Source organism: Notamacropus eugenii, chromosome 1 (genome assembly GCF_028372415.1).
Source record: "Notamacropus eugenii isolate mMacEug1 chromosome 1, mMacEug1.pri_v2, whole genome shotgun sequence".
Taxonomy (NCBI): Eukaryota; Metazoa; Chordata; class Mammalia; order Diprotodontia; family Macropodidae; genus Notamacropus; species Notamacropus eugenii.
The window spans coordinates 240,377,349-240,392,455 of record NC_092872.1 but is presented as its reverse complement, the minus strand read 5'-3'; the positions used below and the strand labels follow the sequence as shown (position 1 = coordinate 240,392,455).

Here is a 15,107-nt window from a genome sequence, read left to right as displayed (position 1 = left end):
CATACGCTATGACCAGGCTGGATTTTAACCAGGAGTAAAGGGATACTCCAATTCCAGAAAAACTATAAAGTGATTTTTTACTTAAAAAAAGAAAAACTATAAGCATACCTCATCTTATTGCATTTCCCAGATATTACAGTTTTTTTACAAATTAAATGTTTGTGACAACCTTGCATAGAGCAAGTCCATTTTTCCAACAGCATGTGCTCATATCATGTCTCTGTCACATTTTGGCAACTGTTGCAATATTTCAAACTTTTTCATTATTAATTTATCTGTTACGGTGATCTGTCATCAGTGAACTTTGATATTATCTTCGTTGCTTTGAGGCACCACAAGCCACATCCACATTAGGCAAACTTAATAAATGTTCTATGTTCTGACTGCTCCACTGACTTAATGGCATTTATTATCCCCTTTTGTTTAATTTGGATTCTGTCAAAGGGCCTCACTTGAAGACCTAGAAGGCCACATATGGCCTCTAGAAAACAGGTTCCCCACTCCTGGAGTAATCCTTCCCTCCTCCCCCTCTCCTCAGTTCTCCCTATTCCCTGAGACTCAACAATAATGAAATTAGGCCAATTAATAACCCTACAATGTCTTCTAAGTGATCAAGTGAAAGGAAGAGTCAATCAATGTGGCAAACTTCATTGCTGTCTTATTTTAATAAGTTGTCACAGCCATCCCTGATCAGTCAACAGCCATCAACATCAAGGCAATACCCTCCAACAGCAAAAAGAGCATGACTCACTAAAGGGATGAAAAGATTACGACTCATTGAAGGGATGGCTAGCATTTTTTCAAACAAGTTTTTGTGTTCGTCCTTCGTTGCCAAAGAAGATCATGTCATCAGAGAAATGATGACATGACTTGCACTTGACTTTGTTTTGAGTGAGGGAGGGCTGTGCAGGTTACCAGCCTCATTTCTCCTCTAGAGCTGTCTAAATCCAGTGACCTGATATTTCTCAGGATAACTGGAGATGACCCAGGATGCACTGGGAAATCTTGGGTCAGTTAGGCCAAAGTCTTTTACTACTTGTGAGACCTTAAACAAGTCACCATCACTCTCTAGCCCTCAGTTTCTTCATCTGTAAGACAAGAGGAGTGGACTAAATGATCTCTCAAGTCCCTTCTAGGTTTAAATCTATATTACTATGACTGGTTATCACTTCTTTATCTGGTATGAGAGGGGCAAAGGAGTGAAGAATACATCCAGGCATAAAGCATAAATCTTACCCAAAAATGACTTATTTCTAAGAAGAATAACATTCGATGTTTCAATAAAACACTGTCATTAAAGTATTGTTTAGTTAAAGTATGTACTTTTATAAGACACAATAATACTACAGATATACTAAATAGACAGCATTATAGCATAAACGTAATTTCTATATACATTGAGAAAACAAAAACAAACGTGACTCACTTTATACTGGTGGTCTGGCACCAAATCTGCAATTTCTCCAAGGTATGCCTGTATACGCATAACTGAACATATCAACAAAAAAGAAAACAACAAAAATCATGTGATTATACCAATACAGAGAAGACTTTTGACAAAATACAACATTTACCTTTACAAAAACACTAGAAAACATAGGAGAAAATGGAACTTTTCTTAAAATTTTAAATAATGCTTATCAAAAATCAAGAACAAGCATTATCTGTAATGGGGATAAAATAGAGGCTTTTCCAATAAGATCGGGTTTGTGAAGCAAGGATGTCCATTATCGACATTATCATTCAATATTATATCAGAAATGAAGACAAGAAAAAAAATAAAAGTAATAAGCATAGGGCAACGAAGAAACAAAACTTACTTTCCGTAGATGTTATGACAGAATATTTATAAAACTCCTTGAAAGTTGAATAAAAACTTGCCGACAATTAACAACTTTAGGAAAGTTGCAGGACATAAAACAAACCCACATAAGTCTTCAGCATTTCCATATGTTGCCAACAAAACCCAGCAAGAAGAGACAGAAAGAAAAATTGCATTTAAATTAACTGCAGACAGTTACTTGGGAGTCTGTTTGTCAAGACACACAGAGGAACTATATGAACAATTAAAAAATACTCTCTGCACAAATAAAGACAGATCTAAATAACTGGAGAAATATTAACTACTCACAAGTAGGCCAGATCAATATAAATTAATTTGCTTATTCAGAGCCAATCAAACTATCAAATAATTACTTTATGGAGCTAGGGAAAAAGTCAACCTATCAAAAAGTCAACACTATCAAGGAAACTAATGAAAAAAAATGTGAAGGAAGGCAGCCTACAAGTACCAGGTCTCAAACTATATTACAAAGCAGTAAACATCAAAATAATTTGCTAATGGAAAAGAAACAGAGTGGTGGATCAGCAGAACAAATTAGATATACAATATATAGAAGTGAATAAACACAGTAACCTTGTGTTTGATAAACCCAAAGATCCCAGCTATTGGCAAGAACTGAGACAAAAACTACTTGAAAAACTGGAAAGCAATCTAGTAGAAATCAAGCATAAATCAACATCTTACACTATATACCAAGGTAAGGTCAAAAAAGGTACATGATTCAAGCATAAAAAGGTCAATTGAGGGGAGTATAGAAGAAATTACCTGTATAAACAGGGGGAAGAGTTCAAGAACAAACAAGACAGATTCACAGGAGGTAAAGTGGATCATTTTAATTACATAAAATTAAAAAATTTTCACATAAACAAAACAATACAGCCAAAATGAGAAAAGCAGGAAATCAGGCAGAAAATTTGGTAGCAAGTTTCTCAGATAAAGCTCTCATTTATATAGATCACTGAACCAAATTTATAAAAAGAGAAGTTGCTATCCAATTGATAAATGGTCAAAAGACAAGATATGAGCAGTTTTCAGAGGAAGAAATCAAAGCTATCAATAGTCATGAAAAAATGCTCAAAATCAGTAATAATTAGGGAAATGCAAATTAAAACAACTTGAGATATCATCTCACACCCCTCAGATTGGCTAATATGACAGAAAAGGAAATGACAAATGCTGGAGGAGGTATGAGAAAAAGGTACTGTAATACATCATTGGTGGAAAATAATTTGGAATTATGCCCAAAAGGTTATAAAACTGTGCATATACTTTGACCCAACAATACCTCTATTGGGGAGACCAAACGACAAAGGAAAAGAATCTGTATGTACAACAATATTTACTGCTGTTGCTCGTCAATCCTTTCTGACTATGGTTATCCCATTTGGAGTTTTCTTGGCAATGACACTGCCAATTTCCTTCTCCAGCTCATTTTACAGATGTGGAACTGAGGCAAATAGGATTAAGTATCTTGCCCAGAGTCAGAAAGCTTTTAACTTTTATTGAAGCTGTATTTGATTTCAAATCCCATCACTCTATTCACTATACCACCTAGCAGTCCCCCAACAATATCAACAGCAGCTTTTTGTGGTGACTAAAAACTGAAGACTGAAAAGAACCCTAGCAATTGGGGAATGGCTGGACAAGCTATGATACATAATTGTGATGGAATACTATTGTGCTATAAGAACTGATGAGAAGGAAAGTTTCAGAAAAACCTGGGAAGTCTTATGAACTGATACAAAGTGAAGTGAGCAGAATCAGGAGAACAAGAACTGATAAAAACTTAGCAACTCTAAGCAATACAACAATCCAACAATAACTCCAAAGGAATCATGATGTAAAATTCTTTCCATCTCCAGATAGAGAACCTGATGGACTCAGAGTGCAGACTGAAGCATACTGTTTTTTCAATTTATTTTTCTTGATTTTTTTAATGGAAGGGAGTAGAGGGGAATATTAATAAAGGAATATGTTTTGCAGAAATTCATATGTATAATGAGTTTTGTATTTCTTGCCTTCTCAATGGATGGTGGAGGAGCTGGAGAGAATTTGGAACTGACAATAAAAATAAATTTTAAAAATAAGTGTCAAAAATAAAAAATAAATTTAATTTAATAAAGATAAGTTAGACACATTTCTCCCTATAATTATAAATAACCTTTTTAATTTAGATTTGTTGTTTAGTCATTTCAGCTGCGTCTGACTCTTCATGACCCCATTTGGGGTTTTCTTAGCAAAGATACTGGAGTTGTTTGCCATCTTTCTCCAGATCATTTTACAGGTGAGGAAACTGAGGCAAATAGGGTCAAGTATTCAATTATTCCAGAAAAAAGCTTTAAACCACTTTTACAATTAATTTTTCCAATCACTAGGAGTTTCTTGTCAACAGCTAAGATGTGTCAAATAAAATAGGAGTTTTAATCAATTACTTAGAAACACAATTTCTAAGAATATGTTTTTGAAAAATCCAAAACCAATGTATTCAAGGAATTTGGCTTGTCATTTCTTTCATTTTAACTCAAAGCCCTCTGTAACAATAACCAAGCCTCTTCACCTGCCCCAAACCTGCCAATTCTTCATGTGAAAAACATGCTAAAAATAGTCAATGAAATAGAATTTAAAACATAGGGAGACTGGATCCAATTGAAAACATGGAGCAATTTTAAGGAAAAAGATAATTTTTAATATCTATGACTTAACTGGTTTATCACAGGAAAGACTGACCTTAAAGCAAGAACCTCAAAAACACATCAGATGCCAGTTATCCTTTCTATGAACAGACCCTCTCCATCTATGGGAGTCCATGGAAAGCATTTTGCATCTAACACCACACTTGCAAGTAGACATGCCTTATTCCATCATCTATCCAAGTGCTACAGCTGACATACAGTTTGGGAGCCCGGGTGGATCATGTCACACAATGGGTATAGCAAAAGACTAAGTAACAATGGCTGAGGCTGAAATCTGATGTTATTTTGGCTTAACAGAAATTAGTGGCCAAAACAGACTAATTTAACAAACTTCAAATGTCATTTTATGTCACTTGAATGCTAACTTATCACTTGAGTCAGATCTTCCATCTACAAAACTGGAATAATAAAAACTGCGGTATTCAAGGCAGAGTTATTTTGAGAATCAGTTGAGAAAATAATGTATGTTCATCAGAAACCCCAAATAGTTTTTTCCTTTTATTAGTATATTCTACCTTGCTCAAATGTAAAATCTATTAAGCATTTTTACAAAAGGACTAATTTCTGTAGTATTTGTTAGCATTTTTTTTGCTTTGCTCTACTCTATCTACTTAAAATAGGAGGCTCATGAAGACTTATTTAGTACCTACCATATACAAAAGCCCTGTGCTAGGCTGAGGGATGACTAAAACATACTTGCTAGGAGCCACAAAAAGGCTTCCAATATGGCAGGAGAGAACAGGAAAGATAAATAACAAGAAAGGTCCTTCCACTGGCCAAGGAGCACAGAGAACATTCTAGGTTCATCAATTCTACATGTGGAGAAGGAAAACAGAAATTAAAGAATCTTTTAGAGAAAAGAAAACCAAGTATATGCTATACTCATACCAGCTAAAATATGGTTAATGATAAATACAAAAGAATTGCTATCAAGTATTCATCACCACATTCCAAAACTCTGCAAAACTATAGAACACAGTAAGAGAATATATACACATGAAGGAGCAGCATCTGTCTCTTCCTCTCCATTTCAACTGCCATACTGTGCAAATCCCAACTGCATCCAGCTGGAATTACTTCAACGACCTCTGAAGGAGGGGAAAGGAAAGGCGTCCAGGAAAGGCTTCAAGAAGAAAGTGATGCTTAAGCATTCTTGAAGGAAACAAGGGACTCTGAGGGGCTGAGAAATGAGGAGACAGCTAATGTGGAGATGGAAGGCCAGTTTGGCTAGCTCCTTCAGTTTAGAAGGGGAAGAATGAAAACAGAAGAAGGTTGGGGCCAGGCTATGAAGAGTTGGGAAAGCTAAAGAGAAGAACTCAACAACAAGCCAACATTTATAGGGTTTGCAAAGCACTTCATACACGTCATTTCACTTGATTCCCCACAACTCTGAGGTAGCTACTATAGTTATCACCATTTTGCAGCTGGAGAAACTAAGACTGAGGGAGGTTAAGGGACTTGCCAGTCCACATAGCTAATAGGATTCTAACTCAGAACCTCCTGCTTCCAAATCTGATACTGTATCTGCTGCACTGTCTGACTGCTTCATCCTTGAGGCAATAGGGAGCCACTGGAGTTTGTTGGGTAGGGAAATGCTGTGGTTGGTGTTGTGCTTTAGGAAAATCACTTTGGAAGCTGGGAGAAGGACAGATTAGAGAGGATGAAACCTGGAGGAAGAGAGACTAGTTAGGACCTAGGCTACTGAGATATTGTCCAAAGGAAATGACTTGGAGGCAGGAGCTACGCATAGATGAGTGTGTCTAGTCTCCACTACCTGATTTGCCAGGTTAATCTTCCTATAGTTCTAATATCACATTCCTGCTCAAAACCCTAAATTCCAAACTTCTTAGCCTTTATTAAAAACCTTCACAATCTAGCACCTACCTATTTCAAATTCTAAGCAATCCAAATTAATAAACTTATAGATTTAGACCTGGAAGAAAAATTAGAGATCATCTTCTATCTCTCCCTCCCGGGCTCAAGGGCAGCTAGGTGGTGCAGTGGATAGAGTACCAGTGTAGGAGTCAGGAGGACCTGAGTTCAAATCTCACCTCAGACACTTGATACTCACTAGCTGGGTGACCTTGGGCAAGTCACTTAACCCCAACTGCCTCATCCTGGGTCATCTCCAGTCATCCTGAGGAATATCTGGTCACTGGATTCAGATGGCTCTGGAGAAGTGAGGCTGGTGACCTGCACAGCCCTCCCTCACTCAAAACAAAGTCAAGTGCAAGTCATGTCATTATTTCTCTGATGGCATGGTCTTCTTCAGTAATGAAGGACAAACGAACACTCCCTCCCCTCCCAAAAAAAACTACTTGTGCTTTCCCCACATCTTTACTTATGCTATTTCTACCTATTTAATTGTAACCCCATTTACAAAATCTTCAAGGCTTTTTTGCCCATGAAACCTTTCTCAACTGTACAAACCAAAAAGGAGTTCTCTCCAAAACTGCATAGCTCCTTCTTTGTACCACTCAATAATTATTTAATGCCTTTCTTGACTGTAAATTCCTTTAGAAAGGGAGAGAGTATGTGTCTTAACCACTGTTGTGTGACTTTATGCACATATAGTGAATGACAGAGAAAAGTGAATACAAAGACTTTGTTCAAGAGAAATGCAAAGAAACACAAGAGGGAAGGATCTTTGAGAAGATAGTGAAAAGAACATGAAAACTCCATTTTCAGTATACCTTCAAATCACCAACAAATTTCCCAAACACATAGGTAGGAGGTACAAAGCTGATTCACTAACAGTCAATCAGGGTTCTGAGTCTGGAATATTCCCCACAATTGAGTCATTCCAATCAATCAATTGAAGAGCACCTATTAAATACATACTATATCCCATGTATCGAGGATACAAAAACAAAACTGAAATAGGACCTGTCCCAAGGAAACATGTTCTCTACAAGAGACAAGTACACAGACAGACACACACACACACACACACACACACACACACAGAGTAAACAAAGGTTAGCGTAAGAGGGAGAAAAGGAGGAACAAACAGCTGGTGGAGGAGATCCAAAAGGCTACCAGTAGTGGAAGTACCTGAAAAGAGGTAAGCAGCAGAGCAGAGAAGGGAGGACATTCCAAGCAGAAGGGGAGACAAGAAATGGAATGCTGAATGTAAGGTACAGCAAGAAGGTGAGGAAGGGCTGCACATAAGACAATGAGAAGGGGAATAGCATGTAAAATGAACCAGATTAGAGCCAAGATGAAAAGAACTTTAAATAAAGCGTGAAAGCACCTTTGAAATGGATTTTCTGCAAAACATGAGGAAATAAAGATGTTTCTGACTAAACTTAACATACTATTTTTTTGAACTACTGTTCAAAGGTCCCACTGCCCTTCAATCTTGGAATGCCTTTAGAATAAGACACAGGGGACAAAAAAATCTCTTAGGATTATTCTATACGCCATCTTCACCAATCTTTTTATTTAACAGAATTATCTTAGCTTTTGTTCAATAATTTATTACAGATTGCTTAATTCAAGTGTGAATAGTAAGCAGCTCGAGGGAAAAGACTATTTAGTCTTTATCTTTGAATACCTAGGACAGAGGTACAGTGCCTGGCACAGAGTAACTAAGCACTTAATGCTCAACTGAGAAATGCTGCAGATGGGAATTCTAGGGGTTAGGATTAAAAACTTTCAAGAGCAATTCTTTCCTTTGAGCTGTTTAAATAACCAGTATCTATTACAGTTACTAAACCACTGATCGTTGTTGGATTGAGTCTCATTTACACTATTCTTGTAGACTAAAATTATAATGTAGTTCCTCAGTTTCATCTACAGCATGTACCTATCCAATCTTGTCAACTCTTTGATCAAGTCAACTCTTTGAAAAGAACAATTTTCATACAAAAAGTAGTGTTATCTGCTATAGTACTTCGTGGTGCCCTTTTTTACTTATATGATGAAATAAATGCAGGACTTAATTAAATGTTCTATAATTCCAATCAAAAATGCATATTGTTTACATGATATAGGAAGGATGTGTAATAATATCAAAGGGTAAGAGTATCAAAATATGTGATACCATTAATTTCCAAACTTCAAAGTATACTACAAAGCAATAACCAATACTGTTTGGTACCAATTAAAAAAAATAAGACTAAGTAAACAAGAATCAGAAATAAATTCAGTAGCCTTGTGGTTTTTTATTGGGCTTATTGAGAAAACTGCTTGGGAAGGGTCTCCCTATTCAATAATAACTGCTTGGAAAACTAGAGAGCAATTTGGTATTAAAAAAAAAAAATTTGGTTTAGGCCAGCATCTTATATCACATCCCAAGTAAGTTCCAGACAGCTAGATGGCAAATATACGAGATCACATCACTTAAAAAAAGAAAGGAAAAAGAAATAGAAAAAGGTACCTTTCATTACTATGAAGATGGGGATAGAGGAGAATCTTAATAAAATAAGGAATAAGTGATCATAAAAGATAAATAACCTTTGACTATGCAAAAATGAAAAACTTTAGCACAGAAAATTAAAACAAGTATTTCAGACATATTATTCCCCAAGAAACTGGTCAAAGGTAATGAACATTTATCAAAAGAACTGTAAACAACCATATAAAAGACTACTCCCAAATCACTAATGAAAAATACAAAATTAAATTAATTTTAAGCTTTCACCTCTCTCTCAGCAAAATGGCTAAGGTAACAAAAGGACTGAAATGGGCAATACTGGAACATCTACAGAAAGATAAACACACCAGTAAACTATAGAAAGAGTTGTGAATAAATCAATCATTCTGAAAAATCATTTGACATCATACCCAAAAATTAAATTAGTAAATAAAAACTGACCATTCACAGTATTTGACCCAGAAATCCCACTGTTGGGAATATGCTCCAAGGAAGCTCAAGTGTATTTACCCCGGATGCCCAAATATTCACTGCTAACTTAAAGCATTTATATACTGCTTTAAGGTTTGTAAAGTATTTTACAAACATTATTTCATTTGATCCTCACAACAATTGTGGGAAGTAAGTGGATATAATATATAGATATTATAATCCATACTTTACAGAAGAACTAAAGAGGACAGATGGTAAGTGACTTGCCCGCCTGGATCTGAGTTCTTCCTAACTGGAGATTAGTAGTCTATCCAGAATGCCACCTAACTGCATAGCAGCAAATTTTTTTTTTTTTTGAGCAAAGAACTGGAAACAAAGTAGATGTCCATCAATTCAGAAATAAAACAACTAAAAAAAAGTTGTGGTATACAAATTTAATGCAACATTACTGTCCTGTAAGACACAGTGAAGATGAAGTACTCAGAGAAGCATGTAAGATTTACATGAAAACATGCACAGTGAATTAAGGAGAACCTGGAAGGACAAGATACATAATGACTACAGTAATGTAAATGCAAATAATATAATGAAGGTTAATACTGGGTTAATTACAATAACCAATCTTGACCTGAGGAGATCAAGAAATAAATTAAAGAAAGCTGTCACAGGAAGAAAACAATAGGAGAGGAATGCTGCATTCTGCTGTCTGATGCAGTAGCTTTTGCTTAACTTTTTCTTAGTTAGAAGAGAAGGTTTATAGGGGACAGGTTATACACAGAAATAGTTGCTGTTTAAAAAAAAGGCATTAATGCTTTTTTAATGGATGCACCTACAAATCTTTAAAGTTTCTATGAGGAAATACTTTAATGAAAAGCTAATACTTTTCATTCACATCCCAGTCCTCAGGGGAATCAACACAAATAAACAAATATAGTGACTATGATTACTTTAAAAGAATTATAAAACAATTTCTTAAACTTAGGAGCCACCAAGACTTGTGGGAAAGACACTTAACACTGTTTCCTAAAACTAAAACCTACAACTTGGGTATTTCCAGAACCTAAAATCAGTTACAAGTTAAAAGGAAGAGTAATATGATAGTTTCAAAGGCATGGAGGTAATTTTGGCTTAAGGGAACATTTATGATTTGTCTATTCTTTCCACTCACTCACCATAAACTGTATATATGTCTATATGTCGCAGCTAATTGGCAGAGTAAGTACAGCATTGTTACCGAATAATTAACGTCTGAATTCAAATCCCCCTCAAACACTAGCAGTGTGACTCTTAGACAGTCTCATTTTCCTGGGACAGCCTCAGTTTCCTCATCCAATAAAATGGGGATAATTGAATTTATCTCACAATGCTGTCATGAGAATCAAAGGCGATAACAATGAAAATTCAATTTAATAAACATTTATTAAGCACCTATTATGGTTCCAGGCACTGTACCAAGCACCAGAGACACAAGAGGTAAAACACTGTCCCTGCCCTCAAGAACCTTACACTATATAATGGGAGAGACAATATGCAAACAAATGTATACAAAGCAAGCTATATCCAATATAAATATTAGAAGTGGGAAGGCACTGGAATTAAGAGGGGTTAGGGAAGATTTCCTGTGGAAGGCAGAATTTTAGTTGGACTTAAAAGGATGTCAGGGAGATCAGTAGTGGAATGAAACAGGGAGGGCATGCCAGAGTGGCTGAATGGAGAAAGGACTTGAGTGGAGAAATACCTAAAGCAGGCAGAGCCAACTAGCAGGTTATTACAATAAACCAGAAAAGCGCTTTACAAATCTTACCAAGTTATATAAATGCTATCATTATTATGTTGCTGCATCACAACCACACATTTATGCTCAAAAAGATCAAATGGAAGAAGTAATTAGAGAATTCAAAGGCCTCAACAACCATCCAGTCTAACCCATTCACAAAAGGAATCTCCACTATTTAATTTATGTGACAAAGTGTCCAGCCTCTTTGTGAAAACTTTCAAGGTAAGGGGAAAGATCACCTCCTGAAGTAGGCTAGTCTACTTTTGGACAGCTCTACTTTTTACAAAGTTTTTCTTGAAATAAAATCTAAATCTGCCTCTTTACACCTCCCATTCATTGTTCCCAGTTCTGTCTTCTAGGACCCAAAAAAAACAGTTCTAACTTAAGCCAGTTATCCACCCCTAGGCTCCCAAATTTCTCTTCTCTAGGTTTAACCTCCAGGTCAGAATCCTCCAACTGATCCTTACCAGACATGCACCCAAGGCCCTTTACCCTCCAAACTCTTCTCCTCTCAAAAGCCCAAGATAACATTAGCTTTTTTGACTGTCACATTACACTGACTAGTCATTCATAAAAACTCAGATCTTTTTCAAAATAACTGTTGTGTAACCAGGCCTCCCCTCATCTTATACTTGTGCAACTGATTTTTTGGCACCCAAGTATAAGACTTCATATGTATCCCTACTGAATTTCATCTTATTAGAGTCAGTCTAATGCTCTAGATCAGGGGTTTTTAACCTTTTTTGCATCATGGACCTTTTTTTGGCAGTATGGTAAAACCTATAGACTCTCAGAATCTTGTTTTTTAATGTATTCTATAAAAATTCATAGGATTAACAAAAGAAAACAATTATAGTGGAATACATTAATAACAATACTTTTTTAATAAACAAGTTCACAGACCCCAGATTAAGAACAGAGAGTGACTTGTCCAGAGTCACACAGCTATATTTGAACTCCAGTCTTACTGACTCCAGGTCTAGTATTCTATCCACAGCGTCAGGTAGTTGTCCTAAATTCTTTAGTCATGAATATTATGAATAAAGTTAATTATGTCAAATGATGCCTGTAACATTAGTCTTAAAACAAATAGGTGAAGGAAAAAAGGAAGTGAGAACAAAAGCAAAGGAAGAAATGAGAGAGAGAAAAGAAAGTACAGAGAAAGTGTTTTGGATACCAGGAGCTATTTCCAGAACATCTGTAGCCTCTATGTCATAAACCTAAAAGGCAGTGATGAAAAGACTTTTAGACTTGCAGATAGATCTTCAAGGCCAATATCAGGAAAGCAAAAGTACGAAGGAAAAGTGTTTTACTAGACAAATCTAGCAAACAGAATACTTTACTCACTGAAGAAAAAATGAGAAAAGTGAAGAAAAAGTTTTTCATTTAATTAGAGTCCAGATAAAATTATAAATTTCAATGATAAAAAAAACAGCAATAACACTTAACGGGGGGAAGGGAGAGGAATTGTACCAGAAAATAAATTATAGTTTTACAAATACTTGGCAATATGCAAACTAGATAGACATTACTATTCAGTGCCTCCAGTATCCTTTCAGTTCAGGTACAATTACACAACACCTGAATTGAGATGTATAATATAACAAACTCCCTAAAGTTAAAATGGAAGTTCCATGAGTCCAAGTCTTTGCTAGTATCATTAGCTATCCCCTCTATACCTGGAATAAACTTCCTTGACTTTCCTTAACTCCTACTTTTCTTTAAACTTCAGCTCAAGAGACTCCTCCTACATGCAGCTTTCCTGTCCGTCCCTTCTCCCTTCAATTACACTGCAGGTATTTCCATATGGAAGTGGCCTCCCCCAGGTGAATGGAAGCTGTTTCCCTTGCTGTCACTGGATCCAGGGAGCCTGGCTGACCGTTAGGCACATAGTAAGCACTTACTAAATGCTTGCTGGTTGATTGATGTTATAAGCAAGACTGAATTATGAGAGATATTTTTCTTCCATCACCTATTTCCTTATACCAAAACCATGCAGTCATATGGGAAAACAGATACATTTCCCAAGGGTGCTGACCAATAATGAATGTTTGGTAAGAGACACATTAAAACACAAGCCAAATTCCTACTTTCATTTGTGAGAGTTTTAAATGCCTTCCAAAGCAAGAGAAGGAACTAGGTCTGCAAATTAAACAAAATGGGATTCATGAGTCTTGGAAATCAGACTCAACCATGTATGCCAATTTCAACATACTGTTCATCATTCCAAGTCTTAAAAATTCCACAAGTACTGAATGGAAGGGATTTCTTGATCAAATTATCCAACTACATTACTTCAACTTACTAAGTAAAATAAATCTGACAATCTTTCACTTTAACCAAAAACTGGAATGAATTGATCAGCTTTACCTGTCATCAAGTCTTTCCTGATTAATCTAAAGTCATCTCCCTAGTTAATCAATGATAAAAAAAGCTTTCTCTAATTATTTATAGCACTTGTTTTTGTAATAGGAAAAACTGGTAACAAAGATGTCCATCAACTGGGGAATGTATAGACAAGTGATGGTACATAAATGTAATGGATTACTGAGTGTAGAATAAAAAGGATAAACATGAAAAGACTCACATAAACTGATACACACTGAAATAAGCATAACCAAGAAAACACGATAAATAATGAACAGATCAACAAATAAAGAAACAACCAAAATTGAATACTTTGATCTGCAAGATGCAGGTTATAATTGAGGGAGCATAGAACAAAGTATAAGAAATAGTTTTTTCCTAAGGAGAACTTACTGTTGGTGAAATTATATATTTAATTCAGATAGAAAATGACATTAATTAATCAGGTTATGCTATATTGGCCAAGAGGAAGCCTTTAACAAAACAGTAGATTTTGGAGATATATGCCAAATGTTAAGTTTTGTGGCATATTTTTTTTTTATGTGTAGAAGTGATTGGGAGGGCTTTTAGTGATTATCTATACTAATCTCTGTGTGCATTATAAATACCTTATGGCAGCCTGGAGAAGTGATCTTAAAATCCTTTTCACTGTGATAGGGAGACAAAAGACTAAGGGCTTCACAAGCAGGGTGAATGGTAGTAGTTGGAGTTAACCAGGTAAAGAAAAAGTTCTTTAAGACTTTGGGGAAATTTTTTATTTTTTAGAGAAAGTGGGTTGATTTGTCTCCATAATGTACAGGGTGCCATGATCAATGTTGAAGAGTTTTTAAAAATTGATAACATGACCCCCATCCAAAGGAGGTCACAAAACTATGGAAATAACTAAATCCTTGTCCTATCCCATAATGATTTATGTGAGCAATTTCAAATTTTAGTAGTGGAAGGGGGATGATGACAGGTATTTTTGAAAGAAATCTTTGCCATCACCTGTGTTTCCCATTGTGTCTCCTGCCCCCTACTTTGCCTCCCAGTTATAAGGAGCTATCCTTATAACAAAGAATAAAAAAGAGGAAAAATTAGTTCAGCAAAACAGAGAACGCACCAAAAATTTAATATAAGCAGTGTTCCCATACCCTGTTTCAGCAAAGAGGGTGAGAGAGAGATGTCTTCTCATAATTTTCGTTTGTGGCCAAAATTGCCTTAAATGAGAGAGCTGTAGTTTTGTGGACAGAGTTCCGAACTTGAAGGAGACCTAAGTTCCAGTGTGTCCAACTTTCTTAGAGTCTCCATTCCCTTTGAAAAATAATAACTGTACTACTTATCTCACAAAACTGTTGTGAGAAAATTACTTCCTAAATCTCAAATTTCTAACAAGTCAGCTTTTATTATTAAATACAAAACCGTCTTCTACCTTCTCTGAAGCTTTTTGTTATTAAGGAACACTCCTTCACTTTTCCTTATCAGATACCTCTTGCATTAATGTCATCTACTCAGCTCAGGCGACTGACTTTATTTCACAAGGCATTCCCTCTCTCTTTCTAGCAGAGACTTTTATTAAAGACTGCAGAACGCTCTCAGCCCCTGCTGGCCAAAAAAGACATCTAAATTTTAATTTAA

At 35.8% G+C, this 15,107-nt stretch overlaps 1 protein-coding gene across 3 annotated transcripts in view; it reads right to left on the bottom strand.

Moving 5' to 3' along the window:
* SIN3A (SIN3 transcription regulator family member A) overlaps positions 1-15,107 on the bottom strand; it is a 71,891-nt gene that overhangs the window by 51,169 nt on the left and 5,615 nt on the right. For 2 of the 3 annotated variants that reach the window (XM_072628300.1, XM_072628299.1), the window contains exon 2: positions 1,427-1,488. The exons of the other annotated variant lie outside the window; for it this stretch is intronic. The gene's annotated coding sequence lies outside the window, so the exon portion shown is untranslated. The remainder of the gene's footprint in view (positions 1-1,426; positions 1,489-15,107) is intronic. 3 annotated transcript variants of the gene reach the window in all.